At 39.3% G+C, this 17,643-nt stretch overlaps 1 protein-coding gene across 1 annotated transcript in view; it reads left to right on the top strand.

The window, feature by feature from the left end:
* The window catches only part of clcn6 (chloride channel 6), a 216,841-nt gene extending 199,994 nt beyond the window's left edge, over positions 1 to 16,847 (top strand). The window contains exon 24 of the transcript XR_011962701.1: positions 16,730 to 16,847. The gene's annotated coding sequence lies outside the window, so the exon portion shown is untranslated. The remainder of the gene's footprint in view (positions 1 to 16,729) is intronic.
* Positions 16,848 to 17,643: the final 796 nt, after the last annotated feature.

Below are 17,643 nucleotides of genomic sequence, written 5' to 3'. Positions count from 1 at the left end.
ACTATGCTGGTTCTTTCATTGGCTCAATAGTCCTGATCATTGTGGACACCCTTTCAAAGTGGTCAGATGTGCATAAAGTCTGTTTGGCAAATTCCAAAATGACAATTGAAAAGCTGTGAGCATTGTTTGTGATACATGGACTCCTAGAAGTATTGGCATGGACAATAGGACATTGAGTTTTTCCTGAAGTCAAATAGCATTCAGCATTTAAGGACATCTCCATACCACCCATCATCCAATGGTCTGCAGAAAGAAGTGTCCAAATGTCAAAGAAGGCTTAAAGAAGCAGCCTACATCACTTGATACCAGACTGTCCTAGTTTCTGTTTGATTTATAGAAGCACACTTCATTCCACTTCAGCAACAGTAGAGTTGCTGTTGGGGAGAAGACTCTGCACTAGGTTAAACCTGATCTTCCCGGATCTTGGAGGGAGGGTGAAACAACAGCAAGAATGCCACTGCCAACCATATGCCGCCACCACCACCTCCAAGTGAGAGACAATTTAATTAGAGTGTTTGCTGGAACAATGGAAATGGCCCTGTATGGGTATGAGGTGAGGTGGATGTGAGGTCAAGTCCTGTGACTTAAAGTTTGGATAGGTGAGACTGTTATGAACAAACCTGTTACTTCAAATAGGGCAGGAGCCGAACAGCCAGAAAGCCTCAGAAACCCTAAGCTCTCCTCCACATTTTGAGGAAACGTCAGAGTCTGAGAAAGATGCGGCCTCTGTACCATTGCTGCTGGAAGAGGAGGTGACCGCACTCCCAAGACAATCCGGAAACCGGAGACGGCCTCTGGTCTGATACACACTGCCTGTGTCTGTCTGAATCAGAGGAAGCAGATCTGGGGCAAAAACATTGCAGAGAAAGCTACATGAAAGAGGCTGACATCACCTGAAGGGGGGGGGGGGGGGGGGGGGGAGAAAGGATGTCAATTGGAGCCAGGTGGACCTTGTTGACTACAAGGTCCTTGATTGGCCCAAGTTAACCCCAATCAGAAAGCCCTGGCCAACCAATATTAACAAGAGATTTAAAACTCCTCCCTTCAGACTGAGCTGGCTGACCAGTGTACTGTGCCCAAGTAAATAAAGGGTGACTTGGTAATGGGCTGCTGGCCTCTGTGCAGTTATTTCACTGATTAGTATCAGGTTGGCCCATATTGATGTGAAAGGAAGAAGCTTTTGTGGTGCAGTGGTAGTGCCCCCACCTCTGGGCCAGAGGTCTAGGTTCAAGTTCCATCTCTCACTGATTGTATTCAAATACATCCATTCAGGTTGATTTAAAATGTTTTGTTTCCACAAATATGGAATTGGTGTCATATTGGCTGTTTCTTGTTTTATGTCACTGCCTGAGGCAATTTTTGATCCCTGTACTGCATCACTTAGCTAATTGCTGAGATAAGCTGACTCCACTTAGGGTAATAAGCCAAACACTTTGCCATTCAAATGGGAGTTTATGAAACTCCCAAGGCAATTGAGCTTCACATATTGAGTGGATTGAGAAATCTTTCATGATCTTTGAACATGGTACTATACTCTAAAACTGGTAAGAGAAGTTGGCACACAACTACACTAGCTACTATTAACATTTCCAAGAAAAAAATGCCCTGCACCATTTACAATGTAATTCATCCAAAGTTACTTTTTCTATTTTTAAAAAGATGAAAGGTCTGATTATAGAAGTAACACTTGGAATACTATTTTTCTTGTGGTAGCTTTCACCCACATGACAGGCATGCCAGAAAAGAAAAGGTGTCTGATTATCAAATTCTCTTCAAACCACATTGAGAACAAGAGGGCATAAAAAGCACATTGTTAGGACAGAATAGCATTTGAAATCACAGCTTCACACTGTTTCAAGCCACAAAGATAGTTCCATTGGTTGCTCAGCCACTTGTGAAAGCTGTGATTTCCAAATCAAAATTTGTTTTTTAAAGTTTTATATCACTTTTCTAAAGATCCCTGAGACTGTATGTTGTAAAGTATTACTGACTTGAATGTAATCCTCATATTGCAGCCAACAGAGTTGAAAGAAAATGCCACTGTACATGCCCTATATAGTCTGTTTTCACTCAATGACTTCTTAGAATTTAAGACCATAAGATTATAGGAGCAGAAGTTAGGCCATTCGGCTCATTGAGTCTGCTCTGCCATTTCATCATGGGTGCTAGGTTTCAACTCCATTTTCCTGCTTTTTTCCCATAACCTTTGATCACCTTTGGTAACTAAGAACTTCTCTCCTGAGTATGTTTTAAACATATCACCTGGCCTCCACAGCTGCCTTTGGCAATGAATTCTACAGATTCAGCACTCTGGCTAAAGAAGTTTCTCCCTTTCCCCATTCTAAAGGATATTTCCTTTAACTCTAACTCTAAGCCTATGCCTTCAGGTCCTCGTCTCTTCTGCCAATGGAAACATCTTCCCAACTCTGATCTGTCCAGGCTGTTCACTATTCTGTAAGTTTCAACTAGATCCAAGTTTTGTCACAGTCCTCAAACATTCCTCATGTTATTTTAAATGTGCTAAATTACAAATGTACATTGCAATTACTGCCTATTAATGTTTCAGGCACTAAACAACTTGTTTGACATTGCCAGAATTTTGAGTTCTAAATTTTAACATTCACATTTTTCCATTTTTTTTTGGATTTTATTAGTGATTATCTTTAAAACACTGACCATACTGTAAAATATTGACTGCACTGATGTACCAAATAGTACATCATATTAACCAGTTGCTCTTCCATGGGATCAGGGTGTTCTAGTGCATGAGCTACAATAAGTTACCATTTGGTTGCAGCAAGTATTTAGGAAAACAAAGAATACTGTTCTTTTATTACCAGAGGAATCTAACCTAAAAGTAAGGATGTTATGCATCAGTTATACAGGGTGTTGATGAGATCACATTGTGAATATTGTGTGCAGTTTTAGTCTTTTATTTAAGGAAACAGAAAACCCACTTGTTAATATCGAAACCTAGACCCAAATTTATACCAAAAACATGAAAAATTATACCACAGTTTACATCACTCTAATCTGTTGTTTCACTCAGCGACCCACAGTATTCCATGGGGATTTTGCAGTAAGAGCATAAGAATTAAGAGGGACAGTATGGCCTTTTGAGACTCTTGGATCCTTCAAAACGACCATAGCTAATCATCTGTTTCAACTGCACTTTCCAGCCTGCTTCCTGTATCCCATGATTCCTTGAGAAACCAAAAATCTGTCCCAACAAAGGAAAAATCTACAAATCACTGAGGTAGAAACTGCAAAGATTCACAACCCTTTATAATTTTAGGATAAGGGGCTAATGATTTTTGTTCAAGGTAATTTCTTTTTCCTCATCTTTGAGTAAAAACATCAACCCCATATCCTGAAACTCTGTACCTGTATTCTAGACTCTCCAGAGAGAGACCTGCCACGTTTTCAAATCTTTTAAAATTTTAAATGATTAAGTTTTTTATCTCACTAAACTTGAAGAAAGGATAAATGAAGTTGGTAAGTTTCCTAAATACAAAGAAAAAATTACATCTTGAGTACCTTTAGTCAGAAATTGGACTGACCATTTTAATAATCAGATCCAAGACATTGGATGGATAGCAATGTTGTTGTGCAATTGAGAAATCACATGAGTTCCAAGGACCAGATTTGCTATCACTGTCTGACAGCATTGGGTTTACGGACAGAGGACAGATATAACAGTTGACCAATAGGCTACAGCAGTGATAGAGTTTACAAGCAAGCTGGAGATAAGCAGACTTGTCAGCATTTTGGTAACACATCCTGCCATAGGAATGTCAGTATCATGTGCATTAAAATACTTTGGGAACTTTGACATAAGCCTCCACAATGTTGTTTACTCCAAAAATAGATGTTTTGTTACATTTCAAATCTTTTGGTGCAACTGTAATTCAAAAAGATGTTCCGTGTATTATAGAAATGTCCTTTCTCGGCAATACCCTACTACCTCATTAATACTGCAACATTGTTGTACTGTGCACTGATCCAACTCTAAGCACACTGGTATCTGTATTGACAGATGTTGCTGACTATAATCCTTAGCACACTCCTAACTACTGGAGTTCATTTTTAAAAGTGTAAGGGTATCGTAAATCCATTTAAGAACAGGCAACAAAGTGGATCTTGCATCCATTTTGTTTGTGAGATTTGAAAAGAATATGCAAGGTATTAAGTGTAAAACTAAACACATCATTACCTCAAGGTTCCTCTGTACTGTCGTACAGAATCCCGGTAGATATATTTGACATTTATTTTTCATTAGTGGTTAAATATCCTGGAATTCCTTCCAGAACAGCAGTGAGAGAGCATTGTCATTCGAAGGACTCCATATCTCAAAGAATATCCACCACATCCTTTTACAGAATAGCTAGCCATAGTAATGACTGCAATATTGCATTTGCAGTGTCACCTACAGTCCCAAAATATGAATGGTAGCTTGCACAGTAAGTTCCAATAATAGGGATACAGTTGTTTTGTGGTAATGTTGGGCCAGTAAACAAGAGGCTCAGGTTAATGCCCTGGACACCTGAATTCAATGGCAGCTGCTAGAATATCAATTCACTTAAAGATCTGACACTGAATGTTCATCTTTAATGATGACCACATCACTATAATTGTTGTAAAAACCCACTTAGGTCACTAACATCCTTGTGAACATTCTGCCCTACGGCTGCAAGAAACATCATTAATTACACTTTTTAAAATTCCTCACCGGCATTTCACCTCCTCTCTCATCCTCCAGGAATTGTTTCCTTAATTGGAATGAAATGGAGGTGGTCTTTCAAAGCTGTGTCCCCCACCCCCAAACACCTACCGGTTCCACAACTGCAGAGGAAACAATCTGGGATGTAATCCTTTTAGAGCTCAGAATTTAATTTTCTGAAGCAAAAATGTCATGACATGGTGTCTGATGACTAAACTGTTTACATTGTCACTTAAAATGGTCACAATAATAGCTGGAGATCTACGGCAATGTTTTGGTCAGAATCCAAATTGAGCACAAGCTGTCTGTTACAAAGACATCTGAGCCTTTACTGCTGGATTCAGTATTTCTTGCTGGCTACTTATTCAAATTAGTGCTGATTCTGAATTGGCATTGTCGTAAAATACAAACTATTTTACTACTACTTGCAATTTTATTGTTAGAACAATGTAACTTAGCATTTTAATGATCTCTATGTAAAAGCTCAATTTCCTGATTAGAAATAGTTTACTATTCTAATATAGTAGTAGGTTCGTCACTGCTGACTTGACTGTGTATTCTATATATGTATATACTCAAAGTATAATTATTCTCAGACCTAGTTTAAAGAAAAATGATTAGGTTGTGTATTAGAGTGGAGGAAAGAAACCTTCTATCTCAATTATCTACTATGATATGGTGGAGTAAGATTCTTTGATGCGAAGAAAATTGGATCTGGCCACAATTTCAAGCGTCTGTCCATTTATATAATCACTGAGCATCTGTGTCCGTGGTGCTATATCTGGATCCCACTGCTGGTGATAGTAGGGAACTGCTGTATCTTCATGTGGCCAAAGTCAGCAGAACTAGATTACAATTACTACTTTTTAATAAGAAAACTGGCTTCCATCCATAAGGTTTCTATCTTCTACAGTGTTGTTGCTCATGAACGTAGCCTGTAACATCCAGAAGCTCTCACTTATGTTCCTGCATTATAATGCCAAAGAAGAGAAAATACATATTTATAAATGTTCCTTTCTCAACCTCCGGACACACCAAAGTGCTTTACAACCATATCTTTGGAATGTAGTGGAAGTTGTAACCTAGGAAATGTGGTCATCAACTTGTGCACAGTAAACTCAAACAGCAGTAAAACAGATGGCTAGAGAGTCTGTTTTTGGATGCTAATTAAGGGACAACTGTTTGCCGGGACATTAAGGAGCTGTCCTCTGCATTTTTTGAAATATTGTCATGGGATATTGTATATCCACCTAAGAAAACAGTTGGTTTTAAGTTTAATCAAAAAATGTGAAGCCTCTGGTAATGTAGCACTCCCTCACTAGTGCACTGATTAGTTGGCCTGATTATGGACTGAAGTAGGAATCATGTACACCTGCAATGTGATTACTGTTCCCCTATTTGTCTGACATTGTATAATATGATCCACTTACTTGCACCTGTCTCCAATCATGTAGGTCTGTTATAAATAAGCATCTGAAATAACAGTCATGTGCTCATCATATGCTCATGAAAAGATTGCAGATTAGATTAAGCTGGATAAAGCATTCAATAAAACAAATTAACAATATAAAATATACCCAGAATCATCTTAAATCCCTATGAAATATTATTTACATGCTTCAAGTAATCAAAGCAGTTTAATTTCATAAAATCATAAAATAATTGAATGACAAAAGAAAGCCATTCAGCCCACTATGGCAATGCCAGTGCTGTACAGCTGTTACGACACAGCGGTGAACCTTTCTATTAATTAAACCAAACATCCAGAAAAGCTCACCCCACCTTGTAATTTGTTAACATATGAGTGACACACAACTCCCAAATTCCACTATTTGAAGAAAATATCAATTTTTTTTCTTAACTCAAAGTGAACATTAAACAACAACTGTTCACAACTCTAAGCCCCCTTTGCACTTAACTGCTTATTATCTGCCTCCAACTCTATAACAATATGCTGGACTAATAAGACCTTATTAAAATTACATCAACTTAACTTTTGTGTGGTTTTGAAACTAAGTTGATGTAATTTTAATAAGTGTCTTATTAAAAGGTCCTTGTAATCTCTCAGTTCAGAAAAAACATTTGCTCTCTTAAAGGTACAGTAAGAATTTGAATGCTTATAAATTTACTGATGGAGCATTTAATGATCAGGGGAGAAAATGTGGAAAATGGTATCTCAAACTTGAATAACTTGATATCACAGAGCTTTATGGTGATGTCTTCATTCACAGAAAGGAAAGTAGTGGGGGCCAAGTGGGTTTAGCTTGTGGCTACTAGATGAATGTGGGGATGCTCATTATTAAGAGATCTTAATAGTAGTTTTATGTGCCACTGCTTATACCATGGCTACTAATCAAATGCCTCCTCATTCTCCTCTGCAGAAGCACTGCTCTCTATATTATCAGTCCTCCTGAAGATTGAGGTCTTGCTACTGTCCTGTGTCATGCAGAGAACAGAACAATGTGATCATGCTGGAACTCCTGGCAGTTATCGATTTAAAGGATATCCATAGCCCTGTCGAAGCTTCTGGAGTGCATTTTCAGTATGTGATTGCTCGTTCAATAAAATCTTTCTCACATAGCACTTATTGGATGGAATCCACTTAGGTGTCATCAGTCGTGTGTCTAGTTTTGGTCTCCTGACTTGTGGAAGGATATGTTGACACTGGAAGCAGTTCAGACAAGATTAACCAGATTGATTCCAGAGACAAAAGGGCAATTGTATGAGGAGCAGTTGAATAGCTTGAGCTTGGGCTTGTACTTGAAGTTCAGAAGAATGAGAGGGGATCTGATTGAGGGACATAAAATGCTAAAGGGGATTAATGAGGTGGATGTTGAATAGATGTTGCTTCTTGTGAGACCATCTCAAACAAGAGGTCATAGATGTAGAGTGGTGGAGATAGGCTCAAAACTGAGATGAGGAGAAACCACTTCTCTGATGGTTGTGAATCTGTGGAACTTGGTGTTCAGTGAAGGTAGAATCAAACAACAGTTTCAAAAGAGAAATAGATACTTTTCTGATGAAAAGTGAGATAAAGGGGTATGAGGAGCAGGCAGGAAAGTGGAGAATGAGACCAGGATAAGATCATGTTAGATGGCAGAATGAGCTCAAAGGGCTGAATTGCCTACTCCTGCTTATTCTTATGTTCCTGTTTTAAGTAGGTCGCTCTTGTTTCCATGCACCCAATTAATAAGCTTCTATCAAGATGTGAGGAGTTCAGGGGAGTTAGACTGGATCAGAACAGATACTTTATGGTAGCTCACTGGAAAAAGAACATAAGAGTACTGCACAGGAACAGTTCCCCCAGCCCATCATGTCAGCATCAACCATTCCTGCTCATGCATCTGTCTAAATGCCTCTTAAATGTTATCTTCTACCAGAGCATTCGAGGCACCTACCACTGTGTAAAAAACTTGCCTTGCACATCTTATTTAATTTTTATCCCTCTCACCTTTTGAAGCTATGGCCCAAACTATTTGACATTTCCATCCTGTGACAAAGATTCCAACTGTCCATCTATCCATGCCTCTCATCATTTTATATACTTCTAGAGCCTCCAACACTCTAGCAAAAACAAATCAAGTTTGTGCAACCTCTTCTTTATAGCTAATACACTCCAATCCTGGCAACATCCTGATAAATGTCTTTTGCATACTCTCCAAAAACTGTACACCCTTCCTATCGTGTGTGACCAGAACTGCACACAATACTTCAAATATGATCTAACTAAAGTTTTAATCAGCGAAACATATCTTGCCAACTTGCTGCCTTGCCAGATGAAGGCAATTTGTGTTATCCATTTGTGTTGCTGCTTCCAGGGAGCCATAGACTTGCATGCCAAGATCCCTTTGTGTATCAATGCTCTTATCAGTCCTGCCATTTACTGTATACAGCAGCTTCATCAGTGACATTCCTCCATCGTAAGGTCTGAAATGGGAATGTGCAGTCATCAGCAAACAATGTTCATCAACATAGAGTCATAGAGATGTACAGCACGGAAACAGACCCTTCGCTCCAACTTGTCCAGGCCGACCAGATTTCCCAACCCAATCTAGTTGAACCTGCCATCACCCAGCCCATATCCCTCCAAAGCTTCCTATTCATACACCCATCCAGATGCCTTTTAAATGTTGCAATTGTACCAGCCTCCAAAACTTCCTTTGGTAGCTCATTCCATACATGTACCACCCTCTGCATGAAAAAGTCCCTTAGGTCTCTTTTATATCTTTCCCCTCTCATTCCAAACCTATGCCCTCTAGTTCTGGACTCCCCGACCCCAGGGAAAAGACTTTTGTCTATTTACCCGATCCATGCCCCTCATAATTTTGTAAACCTCTAAAAAGTCACCCCTCAGCCTCCGACGCTCCAGGAAAAACAGCCCCAGCCTGTTCAGCTTCTCCCTATAGCTCAAATCCTCCAACTCTGGCAACATCCTTGTAAATCTTTTCTGAATCCTTTTCAAGTTTCACAATATCTTTCCGAGAGGAAGGAGACCAGAATTGCACGCAATCTCTCAGTATACGAGTAGTTACATGTCCAAATGCAGCAAAACTTTGGGAATATCCAGATCAGGCTGATAAATTGTAAGGTAAAAACAAGGACTGCAGATGCTGGAAACCTGAGTCTGGATTAGAGTGGTGCTGGAAAAGCACAGCAGGTCAGGCAGCATCCAAGGAGCAGGAAAATCGATGTTTCGGGCAAAAGCCCTTCATCAGCAATAGAGGCAGGGAGCTTGATAAGTTGTAAGTAACATTTCTGCCACACAAATGTCAAACAATGAACCTCTCCAGTAAGAGAGAATGTCATTGTTGTCCCTTGTTATTCAATGGTATTGCTGCCACTAGGGTTACTCTTGACCACAAACTCCTTAGATATAAATATAGCAAGGAACTCCTCTCCTGAGTCACCTAAGCCAATTCATCATTTTGTACTGAAGTTGAAGGCGTGTACTGTACCTTTTAATAGAATGAATGCTGTTCTGAACTGAGAGCTTACAAGCACTTGTTTGATATGACTAGATGGCAGTCCCATAGTGTACGGGAAAATTGAAAATATGTAACATTTGGCTATGAAATGGATACATGAGTTGGTTACTGTTTGATAACAATTCAAATTTAACCAGTTTAAATTGGGCCCCAGGATACTAAAACCCAATCAAGTTTGCATTTATTGTTTTGCTAATGTCGAACGAATGAAACAATCTGATGTTTGGAATATAAAAATAGACATTTTGAAAGGTGGACAGAGCAACCATCATCAACACAGATCCAAGAAATTAGAACATATTCTATATCAAAGGTACCTTTTCATATGAAACATACTTGTAATAAAAAGAAAGAAGACGATCTAAAGAGATCTTCAGCCAGAAGAAGAAAGTAACAGAAGATGACAATGGCTGTGTGGTTTTGAAATTTAAGTTGATGTAATTTTAATAAATGTCTTACTGGAACAACATATTGTTATAGAGTTGAAGGCAGGTAATAACCAGTTAGGAAAAAGGGGGGCTTAAAGTTGTGAATAGTTGTTATTTAATGTTCACTTTTAGAATTAAAGAATAAAATGATATTACTTTCTTTAAATAGTGGAATTTGGAAGTTTTCTGTCACTCATGTTAACAATTATGAGGTGAGATGAGCTTTTCTGGGTGCTTATTTTAATTAACAGAAGGGTTCACCACCATGTTTAACAATTTTCAAGGCATAAATCAGTGTGATGAAATCTTGCCCACTTGCCTATTATGAGTTCAGCTCCAACGCACTCAAGAAGCTTCCATCAATTGATATCACTGTTATTTGGCTGGGCAGTTATTAAATCACATGCCTTCTTGGAATCAACACATTTAGATCACATTTCAAGATCACTTTCTGGTCTCTTTTTTAAAAAAAACCCATCACGGAACTGAAGTCAAAACCTATCGGCCTCTCTTAAAATCCAATTTTCCAAATGATAACAATTATGGTAAAGTTCATATACCTTCACCACAACACCAACACTTCCTAAGCAGTGAAAATCACCTCAAAAGTGATAAGCATTACCTGTAAAGTATTGAAACTATACAAATACTCAGAGTACATTTATATACCTTTTCATACAATTCGGAAATGAAGCAGGTGTGAGGACACTGTATATGTTACTTCTTCAGCCCCTTCAATTGCTGCTGCACTCAATCTCACAATACTTTAGCTGATGAGTTCCAGAAAGCCTCAAAAAGTCTTGCAATCATTTTTAATTAACCTGTTTGAATATGTTGTGACACATTCTGGTGCAGGTGATACTTGAATCCCAGTGACCATAGTAAAACTTGAAAACCTCTGTTCAAAAACTCTTAATTGCCTATTAATGTAGGTGCCTTTCACAAAGAGTTGCTTCCATGCAGTCTAATTGGTTGCAGGTAAATTGAGAGGTCAACAGGTTGGAGCTGGTCTCCTGCTGTACTGTTAATTTCTACACTTATAAACCACTCAGCCTTGAAAACTGAAAGTTCATTCCATGTGATAATCAACTAGAGCACAATATTTAGGAAATATAAGCCTAAAAGAAGTTGAAAATGAACAACAATTGAGAAACAATTAATAATCTAACAGTAAAATGATCAATTCTAATGTTGCAGTGCTAATTTGCATGCAGAAGATCAAAAAGGTTCAGATAGTACATTTCTCACGAAGATGGAGTTTTTTAAAATTGATTTTTCTTCCTCTAAAATCTGCTTGGGATGTGAACCACCCAATGGACAACATAAGTCAGGGATATCTGGGGCCATTGATGTTATGCTGGCCTGAATGAAATGAGGTGTATCAGAGTTTGTTTTAAACAGGAGATTGAAAGTTCAATTTCAAATGAAGCTAGGGTCAGAAAGTAGTTCCCACCTCTCATCTCCGAGATTGGGTTGGTGGTGAGACTATTTTGCTGATCAGCTACCCAAGCGTTAAAATTGACTGCCCTCTCTGTTACCCTGTGCAACAACAATGGACACGGAATGGAACTGTAAATGTCTAATGTTTAGTCTTACATATAAAAATGACAAAGTCAAGAATATGTTGTAGTTTGTGGTTTTATTCTTCTTTTAATGAATTTGCCGGAGTGCTGAGAACACACAATGGGAGAAGAGGTGAATACATTTTAATATGGAGGCAAAATCAAGACATAGGGCACTGTGTTCTAAATTAACTACCATTGTTTTAGTACCATTAATGAAAATTACAAAAATGCCAAAACTGATCCACATCCCAAACTAATTTTATGTTAATCATGTGGAATAAATTGCTTACCTTATCATTTTGAAACATTCATTGACTTTCATACAATGAATTACCTCTCGAAATATGTAGGCTCTTTTTAAACAATGATTTATGTAATACACTGGGTGCTTTTGCACTAAATAAATCAAACTATTTCTTATCTCCACTGCAGTCACGAAAATTATACAATGTTGCAGACTCTAAAATCACATTTGAAAACTAAGATAATTATGTTGCTTGAAAGTTGTCTTTTGATCTTTGACCTGAAATAGATTTCTGGCTAAATTGTTAAGACCTACAGCAAAAGAAAATATGTGTATTGAGATAAAAACAAAGGTTTTAATGCGCTTATGAATTGTGTTGCTGCTTTTCTTATTCCTTTGCTAATTCTTATATTTATATGCATGTATATAGCTGTTCAGAAATTGAATATTTATGGAAAGCATTTCACAAAAACAATGTCATCAATTCTGAAGCAAGTGTCCTGGTGTTTTACAGAGATTTAAAACAATGAAATAATAGCTTCAGTGTGAGGCAGACTTGCATGGTGACAATCTTTCTAATGTTACAGACTGCATGCTGTTCACGCAGAATGTGGGAGCTATCCAAGGTTCCAGGTAAAATAGAGTCTCATTAGTCATACAGCATAGAAATAGGCCCTTCAGCCCACTTCAGCCCATTCTGATGCCAACAATAAAACACCAAACCAAACTATATTAAACCCATTTAACTGCACTTAGTACATAGCCTACTTTGCCCCAAATGTTAATGCTTCTTAAATGTTGCAAGCGTACTTAGTCCACCACACTTGCAGGCAGCATGTTCCATATTTCTACTACCCTCTGAGTGAAAAATGTTTTCCTCCGATCCCTTCTGAACCGCTTACTCCTCACCTTTACTTTATGCTGGTCTGGTCTTAAACATCTCTGCCCACAGGGAAAGAAATTCTCACAATCTAGCCCATGTCTCTTGTAATTTTGTATACTTAAATCAGATTCCTCTCAGCCTCCTCTGCTCTAGGGAAAACAAACCCAGTTTGTACGGTCTCTCCTCCTAACTGGGACATCCCATCCCAGCTAACATATGGGTGAACCTTCTCTGAACCCTCTCCAGTGCTATCATGTGACCAGAAATGCACACAGTATTCCATCCTTGGTCTAACCAATGCTCTACACTGTTGAAATAGAACTTCCCTGTTCTTATATTCTGTGCCCCAACTAATGAAGACGAGCCTCCCGTATGCCATCTTCACCAACTTATCTGCCTGTGCTGACATTTTCGGGGAACTATGGAGTTGTACACCAAGGTACCTTGTTACTCAATACTCTGTAAGGACCTATCATTCAATGTGTAAATCATTCCTTTATTAGACTTCCCAAAATGCATCGTCTCACACTGATCAGAATTAAATTCCATCTGCCACTGCTCAACCCAATTTACCAGCTTATCATTATCAGACTATAGCTGGAGACCATCCTCCTTACTGTGATTGATACCACCAATTTTTGTGTCATCTGCAAACTTACTAATTATACCTTCTACATTCATATCCAAGCCATTTAATGTACATGACGAACAGCAAAGTTCCCAGCACCAATCCCTGTGGTACACTGCTGGTAATAAGCTTCTAAACACAAAATTGACCCTCCACCCTTACCCATTGATTCTTATTTGCAAGCCCGTTTTGGATCCAGTTTTCCAACTTGAGCCTATCTCAATCCATCTACTGGAGGAGAATTGAAATGTTCTCTCTTTCTCATGTATTCTCGAGTTAAATAAACCACAAGGGAAATGCAAAATATTACTTTATAATTGTGCTAAGTGGGAAAAAGCAAACATGAAGAAGTCATTCCCACAGGAAATACTATTCCTTGATCTTTCCTTCTCAAGTAGCACCAAGAAAGTTGTTTTTCGTTGTTCCTGGGTGTTGCAGTGTGTTGTGGCTCATTTAAATAATGTTCTAATGCAGCTTCTGATACATCCTTACTGGGATAAAGTTCACCAAAGAGGAAGAAAACAACAACAGACTCTCCTTCCTAGATGTCACAGTAGAACAAAAAGCCAATGGAGAGCTACAGACCAGTGTTTACAGGAAAGCCATGCACAAACCGACTAGATACTCAACTACAGGAGCAATCATCCCAACACTCAGAAGTGAAGCTGCATCAGACCATTATTTAAATGAGCCACAATACCCTGCAGCACCCAGGAACTAGGAGAAGCTGAAGAAAAACACAGAGACAATGCATTCAGGCACACAGGGAACCTGATAAGCACAGTCCATTGATTCCTATACAACAGACGTAAACAAGAAGCCACAACAGGGCCAGAGACTCTAGCCAACCTGCCATACATTAAAGACATCTTGGAGATGATGACCAGACTGCTCCAGCCCCTAAGCATCATGGTAGCCCACAAAACTACCTCCACACTGAAACAGCTCCTGATGAATTTAAAGGACCCCGTACTAACAACCAGCAGAATACAAAATACCCTGCAAGGACTGCAACAAACATTTGGACAGACGGGCAGGAAACTAGGATAGATGAGCACCAACTAGCGACCAAAAGACATGACCAACTATCACTAGTATCCATACACACAGATGAAGAGGGACACCAGTTCAGCTGGGACAATATGTCCATCCTGGGACAGGCTAAACAAAGATACGCATGGGAATTCCTAGAGGCCTGGCATTCAAACTAGAACTGCATTAACAATCATATTGATTTGGACCCCATTTACCAACCACTCAAAAAATGAACGGGAAGTGATATCACCCACCACAACAGACCAAGACAGATAAATAGCAAGCGGGACAGAACACCAGCGCTTCACCAGAGGTTCACAGATGATGTTACCCGACATGGTGATGAAACATCTGTGAACAAATCTACCAGCTTAGCGAGCAAACTTACCACTTGATATCTAATCACAATGAAGCAACAATCACCTAGATAATATGCTGAACACCATAGCCTGAACAGAATAATACAAGCCAAAGTTTACTGGTGCAACTAGACTGTTAATACTATGCTAAAACATATGTTCCACATATTCCTACTCTTGTGAGGAAAGGTTTCTTAATCATTCTCCAGAGATCTTGAGATATCAGTTGTACAGATATATCCTCTTTACATTAATTGCTGTCCAAAGTAACTAACCTCTCTTATTTACAATACTCATGCTACTTACCTTAAAAAATTATAATTACTATCATAGGCTGGGATTTCTGTGATAAAGTTTTTGTTTATCCACCTTAACTGTTTTCATTATTTGGCTTTTTAGTGGATTCACATATATATTTAAAATATCTTGTTTCGGAAACATTTTTAGAATTTAAACATTTGAAGAAAAAATTCTAGTTTGCAGGCCCATAAACAATAAACATAATTCTATTAGATTTAAAACAGTGATGGAAAAGGATAGACCAGATCTAAAAGTTGAAGTTCTAAATTGAAGAAAGGCTAATTTTGACGGTATGAGGCAAGAACTTTCAAAAGCTGACTGAAGGGCAGATGTTCGCAGGAAAAGGGACGGCTGGAAAATGGGAAGCTTTCAGAAATGAGATAACAAGAATCCAGAGAAAGTATATTCCTGTCAGGGTGAAAGGCAAGGCTGGTAGGTATAGGGAATGATGGATGACTAATGAAATTGAGGGTTTGGTTAAGAAAAAGAAGGAAGCATATGCAGGGTATAGACAGGATAGATCGAGTGAATCCTTGGAAGAGTATAAAGGCAGTAGGAGTATACTTAAGAGGGAAATCAGGAGGGCAAAAAGGGGACATGAGATAGCATTGGCAAATAGAATTAAGGAGAATCCAAAGGCTTTTTACAAATACATTAAGGACAAAAGGGTAGCTAGGGAGAGAATAGGGCCCCTCAAAGATCAGCAAGGAGGCCTTTGCGTGGAGCCACAGAAAATGGGGGAGATACTAAATGAGTATTTTGCATCAGTATTTACTGTGGGAAAGGATATGGAAGATATAGAATGTAGAGAAATAGATGGTGACATCTTGAAAAATGTCCATATTACAGAGGAAGAAGTGCTGAATGTCTTGAAATGCATAAAGCTGGATAAACCCCAGGACCTGATCAGGTGTACCGTAGAACTCTGTGGGAAGCTGGGGAAGTGATTGCTGGGCCTCTTCCTGAGATATTTGTATCATCGATAGTCACAAGTAAGGTGCTGGAAGATTGGAGGTTGGCTAATGTGGTGCCACTATTTAAGATGGGTGGTAAGGACAAGCCCGGGAACTATAGACCAGTGAGCCTGACATTGGTGATGGGCAAGTTGTTGGAGGGAATCCTGAGGGACAGAATGTACATGTATTTGGAAAGGCAAGGATTGATTATGGACAGTCAACATGGCTTTGTCCATGGGAAATCATGCCTCACATACTTGATTGAGTTTTTTGAAGAAGTAACAAAGAGGATTGATAAGGGCAGAGTGGTAGATGTAATCTATATGGACTTCAGTTCGGTTCCCTATGGGAGAGTGGTTAGCAAGGTTAGTTCTCATGGAATACAGGGAGAACTCACCATTTGGATACAGATCTGGTTCAAAGGTAGAAGACAGAGGGTAGTGGTGGAGGGTTGCTTTTCAGACTGGAGGCCTGTGACCAGTGGAGTGCCACAAGGATCGGTGCTGGGTCCTCTACATTTTTTCATTTATATAAATGATTTGGATGCGGGCATAAGAGGTATAGTTAGGAAGCTTGCAGATGACACCAAAATTGGAGGTGTAGTGGACAGCAAAGAGGGTTATAAGACCATAAGACCATAAGACATAGGAGTGGAAGTAAGGCCATTCGGCCCATCGAGTCCACTCCGCCATTCAATCATGGCTGATGCGCATTTCAGCTCCACTTGCCAGCGTTCTCCCCGTAGCCCTTAATTCCTCTAGACAACAAGAACCTATCAATCTCGGCCTTGAAGACATTTAGCGTCCCGGCTTCCACTGCACTCCGTGGCAATGAATTCCACAGGCTCACCACTCTCTGGCTGAAGAAATGTCTCCGCATTTCCGTTCTGAAATGACCCCCTCTAATTCTAAGGCTGTGTCCACGGGTCCTAGTCTCCTCGCCTAACAGAAACAATTTCCTAGCATCCACCTTTTCAAAGCCATGTATTATTTTGTACGTCTCTATTAGATCTCCCCTTAATCTTCTAAACTCCAACGAATACAATCCCAGTATCCTCAGCCGTTCCTCATATGCTAGACCTGTCATTCCAGGGATCATCCGTGTGAATCTCCGCTGGACACGTTCCAGTGCCAGTATGTCCTTCCTGAGGTGTGGGGACCAAAACTGGACACAGTACTCCAAATGGGGCCTAACCAGAGCTTTATAAAGTCTTAGTAGTACATCTCTGCTTTTATATTCCAACCCTCTTGAGATAAGAGACAACATTGCATTCGCTTTCTTAATCACAGACTCAACCTGCATGTTTACCTTTAGAGAATCCTCGACTAGCACTCCCAGATCCCTTTGTGCTTTGGCTTTATTAAGTTTCTCACCATTTAGAAAGTAGTCCATTCCTATATTCTTTTTGCCAAAGTGCAAGACCTCGCACTTGCTCACGTTAAATTCCATCAGCCATTTCCTGGACCACTCTCCCAACCTGTCTAGATCCTTCTGTAGCCTCCCCACTTCCTCAGTACTACCTGCCTGTCTACCTAACTTT

This window comes from Chiloscyllium punctatum, chromosome 16 (genome assembly GCF_047496795.1).
Source record: "Chiloscyllium punctatum isolate Juve2018m chromosome 16, sChiPun1.3, whole genome shotgun sequence".
Taxonomy (NCBI): domain Eukaryota; kingdom Metazoa; phylum Chordata; class Chondrichthyes; order Orectolobiformes; family Hemiscylliidae; genus Chiloscyllium; species Chiloscyllium punctatum.
This window is presented reverse-complemented; position numbering and strand designations above follow the sequence as displayed.